Here is a 5,999-nt window from a genome sequence, read left to right as displayed (position 1 = left end):
GTATTTTCCCTCAGTTTTTGAGAACCAAGGTATCAATCCAGTAGGAGGCCACGCACGAGTCCCTCGCACCTACACAAACAAACAAGAACCTCGCAACCAACGCGATAAAGGGGTTGTCAATCCCTTCACGGTCTCTTACGAGAGTGAGATCTGATCGAGATGATAAGATAATATTTTTTGTATTTTTGTGATAAAGATGCAAACTAAATAAAGCAAAGTAAATGACAACGGAAATAGCAAAGTATAGGAAGATTAATATGATGGAAAATAGACCCGGGGGCCATAGGTTTCACTAGTGGCTTCTCTCAAGATAGCATAAGTATTTGCGATGGGTGAACGAATTACTGTCGAGCAATTGATAGAATTAAGCATAGTTATGAGAATATCTAGGTATGATCATGTATATAGGCATCACGTCCGACACAAGTAGACCGACTCCTGCCTGCATCTACTACTATTACTCCACACATCGACCGCTATCCCGGATGCATCTAGAGTATTAAGTTCATGAAGAACAGAGTAATGCATTAAGAAAGATGACATGATGTAGAGGGATAAACTCATGCAATATGATATAAACCCCATCTTTTTATCCTCGATGGCAACAATACAATACGTGCCTTGCTGCCCCTACTGTCACTGGGAAAGGACACCGCAAGATTGAACCCAAAGCTAAGTACTTCTCCCATTGCAAGAAAGATCAATCTAGTAGGCCAAACCAAACTGATAATTCGAAGAGACTTGCAAAGATAACCAATCATACATAAAAGAATTCAGATTTGACTCAAATATTGTTCATAGATAATCTTGATCATAAACCCACAATTCATCGGATCTCGACAAACACACCGCAAAAGAAGATTACATCAAATAGATCTCCACAAGAGAGGGGGAGAACATTGCATTGAGATCCAAAAAGAGAGAAGAAGCCATCTAGCTAATAACTATGGACCCGAAGGTCTGAAGTAAACTACTCACATTTCATCGGAGAGGCCTTGGAGATGATGTAGAGGCCCTCCAAGATCAATGCTCCTTCCGGCGGAGCTCCGGAACAGGCCCCAAGATGGGATCTCGTAGGTACAGAAAGTTGCGGCGGTGGAATCAGGTTTTTGGCTCTGTATCTGGTAGTTTGGGGGTACGTAGGTATATATAGGAGGAAGAAGTACGTCGGTGGAGGAACGAGGGGCCCACGAGGGTGGAGGGCACGCCTGGGGGGGGGGGTAGGCGTGCCCCCTACCTCGTGCCTTCCTTGTTGATTGCTTTACGTAGGGCCCAAGTCCTTTGGATCACGTTCGTTCCGAAAATCACGTTCCCGAAGGTTTCATTCCGTTTGATATTATTATTCCGCGAAACTCTGAAATAGGCAAAAAACAACAATTTTGGGCTGGGCCACCGATTAGTAGGTTAGTCCCAAAAGTAATATAAAAGTGTATAATAAAGCCCAATAATGTCCAAAATAGAATATAATATAGCATGAAGCAATCAAAAATTATAGATACGTTGGAGACGTATCAAGCATCATTGAAATCATCATGCCTAGCTAAAAGGCATTAAAGAAAAGCGCTTGTTGGGAGACAACCCAACACTTTTACCTACTGTTTCTGTGTGTTCACTTGATTAAGCTACTGTAGTAATCATGTTTTATAGCTTTTGATCCAATAAAGTGCCAAGTAAGGCCTTTAGGATCTTCTTGGGTGATAATTGTTTGATCTTGTTGAAAAACAGAAACTTTTGCACTCACAAAAACAATTTTCATAAATCACAGAAACGTGTTTTTGCTCTGTTTCAATTTGCATAATATTAGCATACAAATTTCTCAGGTTTTCCTAATTTTTCAGAATTTTTGGAGTAGCAGAAGTATGGTTGGAGTACAGATTACTACAGACTGTTCTGTTTTTGACAGATTCTATTTTCAATGCATAGTTTGCTTGTTTTCTAGTTTCCATGGCTTATATTGCTCAATATAAATTGTGGAAATGATATGCTATAGTAGGCATTGTGTGAGAACAATTATGAATCTTTTCTTTGACAGTACCAAAGTAAAATGGTTTGCTCTTTATCATACTAACCTATCTCACGAAGTTCCGTTAAGTTTTGTGTAATTGAAGTTTTCAATGTTTGGGTGAAATATCGATATGAGGAGAATAAGGAGTGATAAGACCCTAAGCATGGGGATGCCCAATGAACCCCAAGGTAATATTCAAGGAAGATCCAAGCAACTAAGCTTGGGATGCCCCAGAAGGCATCCCCTCTTTCATCTCCAACATTATCGGCAACCTTACTCGAGGCTATATTTTTATTCGTCACATGACTTTTTTCCTTGTAGTTTCAATTTATTTTGTTAGGATTTGCTTGCTTTTATTCATAATAATGTTTTGCATCTTTCTTTTCAATAAAAATGTCAAGGATAGACTTTACCATGCTTATTTTAAAAGTCTACATGTTGCTATTGGAAAACAAAAAGTTTATTGCTGTTGCAAAAATTCCCTAGAAAAGTAAGAATGTGATAAAATGTTGAAACTTTTTGCACAATAAGCTCTAACAATTTTTCTACAGTGTGGTAAATTTTCATAATTTTTGGAGTTAGGGAAGTATTGATACTCCTGCATTCTTTACATACTGTACTGTTTTGGCAGATTGCTTTTATGTTTGCATTGTTTGCATATGTTTGCTTGTTTAATGATTCTATTTGAGGATAGGAGTATTAAATATGCAGAGGCATTTAGTATGAAATGTTGAATAATAATTTTAGTGATTTGCTACAGTACGGAATGATAAGGTTTTTGCATTGGTTTATACAAACTTATCTCACGAGTTCTTGTTGAGTTTTGTGTGGATGAAGCTTTTGAGATTTAGGAAAACCGTGATATGAGAGGAATTAAGGAGACTCAAAAGCTCAAGCTTGGGGATGCCCCAGGCACCCCAAGATAATATTTCAAGAAGTCTCAAGCATCTAAGCTTGGGGATGCCACGATAGGCATCCCACCTTTCTTCTTCAACAATTATCGGTTAGTATCGGTTGAGCCTAAGTTTTTGCTTCTTCACATGATGTGTGCTATTCTTAGAATGTCATTTTATTTTGTTTTTGCTTGCTGTTTTAATAAAATACTTAGATCTGAAAGTTTTTGATTAAGAGAGAGTCCTCACATAGCTATCTATTTACATAACTAGTCATTTGATCTTCACTTATATCTTTTTGGAGTAGCTTGTCATTTACTCTTGTGCTTCACTTATATCCTATGAGTAAATTTTTGAATAAATTGAATGTCATGAAGTTGAAATCATATCATGCCTAGTGGTAGCTTCAGATTGGGTTTAGAAAGTGAAATCTTTTGAGGCTTGACAATCACAATATTGGTCACACAACCAATTCACGAATAAATAGTATAAGGAAGAGAACATTCACACGCAAATACACTATCTTGGAAATATTTTGTGATTGTGAGCCCCCATCAAAATATTATATGCCAAAATTATTGACGTTGGACAAGGAAGACAACGTAATGGTTTATGTTTGTTCACATTCACATAGAAGTTATATTGTCATAGATCCTTCAACATGTGGTGCTTTCCCCCCATCTTTGCTAGCCAAAAATTCCGCACCAAGTAGAGATACTGCTTGTGCATCCAAAAACCCTTAAACCCAAATCTTACATTAAAGAGTCCACCATACCTACCTAAGGATTGAGAAAGATCCTTCAAGTAAGTTGTCATCGGTGCAATAAGGCAATAAAAATTGCTTCTAAAAGTGCTAGATCATTTAGTGTAAGAGAAAATTGAGTGTTGTATGAACTTGTGATGGCAAAGAATAAAAGCGACAGACTGCATAATAAAGGTTGTTATCATAAGGGGCAATATAACATGACATTCTTTTGCACTAAGGGGTTGAGCATACAAACAAATAAGCGCATGGAAACCTCTGCTTCCCTCTGCGATGGGCCTATCTTTTACTTTTATGTATTTACTTTCATGCAGAAGTCAAAGTTTTTCTCTCTATTCCTTTTTATTTTTCTCTTTTGGAAAGTATCATGTCGTGAGGAAAGATCTAGGCACATATATCCAGTTGGATATGGGTAGCATGAGTTATTATTGTTGACATCACCCTTGAGGTGAATACGTTGGGATGAAAAACAATAAGCCCCTATCTTTCTATGTGTCCGGTTGAAACGTTTTGCTCATGTGTATGCGGTGAGTGTTAGCAATCACAGAAGACTATACGATGGTTGAGTATGTGGAGCTCTTACTTAAACTCTGTTGAATAAGTTGAATTACAATTGCTTGATGACTGAGAACATAGGTTGTTGAGTTTCAAGAGAATTCATTGTTTGATCCTTAACATGTGAATTGGTTGCTACTTTAACATGAGAAGTTTTATAAGAAAGAATTGCTATTATGATGCTAGGAAAAGTGATTGAAATTATCATTGATCAAACTTATGCACCTTGCTAGCATTCACACTTCATAAATTATTTCTTTTATCATTTACCTACTCAAGGATGTGCTTGGGGATGCATATACGTCTCCAACGTATCTATAATTTATGAAGTATTAATGCTAATATATTGTCATTATTGGATGTTTTACAATCATTTTATAGCAACTTTATAAGATTTTTTTGGGACTAACCTATTGACCCAGTGCCAGTAGTTGTTTTTTACATCGCAATAAATCAATATCAAACGGAGTCCAAACACCGCGAAACTTTTTGTGGATTTTTATGGACTAGAAGACCACCAGTGGGCCAGAGCAGCACCTAGGGGGTGCCCCGAGGGGGGCTAAACCCACCAGGGCGCGCCTGGGCGCCCCGGCGCCCCCAAGTGGGTTGTGTCCACCTTGGTGGCCTCCTGCACCCCCTCTTTACCCTATAAATTCACAAATATTCTGAAAACCCTCGGGGTTAACCTAGATCAGAAGTTCCGCCGCCGCAAGGCTCTATATCCATGAAAACCAATCTAGACCCTGTTCGGGCACCCTGCCGGAGGGGGGAATCATCTCCGGTGGCCATCTTCATCATCCCGGCGGCCACCATGATGAGGAGGGAGTAGTCCACCCTCGGGGCTGAGGGTTTGTACCAGTAGCTATGTGTTTAATCTCTCTCTCTCTCTCTCGTGTTCTTGATATGTCACGATCTTGATGTATCGCGGGCTTTGTTAATATAGTCGGATCATATGGTGTTCTCCCATCTCTATCTTTTTGTGATTGTAGCGACCAGACCTCAAACAGTCTGATCTTTGTGCATTAGTGTCATCCCTGGATCGGTAATGCTGACACGCACAGTACTTTAGGATTTATAACAGAGTAGCAATCACACACTTATTACATCGAATGTCTCACAAGAGAGCTTATCACAATAAATATGGCTTAAGGCCATCTAAAAACCATAACAGCGGAAGGCTTGGAAGATAAAGTGAGTCCATCAACTCCAACAGCATCACTAAGTGAAAGACCATGACCTAAGGCACCTTACTCGTCGTCTGAAAAGTCTGCAACATGAACGTTGCAGCCCGAAACGGGTCAGCACATGGAATATGCTGGCAAGGTAACACAAGAGTAATGAACAGAATAATAGCTATCACTACATGCATATTTGGCTGGTGGAGGCTGTATGGTTAATATGTTTTGCGAAAAGCTAATTTTTGCCAACAACAAAGGAATAAATTTTATTTAACTATCATGGTGGTTGTTAACATTAAGAAGGTTCCTCTAACTCAATCCCAATTAAGCATCATCATTAAACCCAATCAAATTATATTAAGAGTGATGAGATCAACATGATAATTCAAGAACCAGATACTCAAGATGTCCATAACCGGGGACACGGCTAACCATGATTAGTTTGTACACTCTGGAGAGGTTTGCGCACTTTTCCCCATAAGACTCGATCGCATCTGTTGGATTTCTCGCACTACATGGTGTTTGAGAAATGGATGACCAAGACACAGTCTTTCTGAAGCATTAACTCTCTACTCTGGATAGACGGTACCACCTAAAACCCACTA

The sequence above is a fragment of the Triticum dicoccoides genome, chromosome 3A (assembly GCF_002162155.2).
Source record: "Triticum dicoccoides isolate Atlit2015 ecotype Zavitan chromosome 3A, WEW_v2.0, whole genome shotgun sequence".
In the NCBI taxonomy this organism is placed as follows: domain Eukaryota; kingdom Viridiplantae; phylum Streptophyta; class Magnoliopsida; order Poales; family Poaceae; genus Triticum; species Triticum dicoccoides.
The sequence above is the reverse complement of the archived record's forward strand: the minus strand, read 5'-3'. Positions refer to the sequence as shown.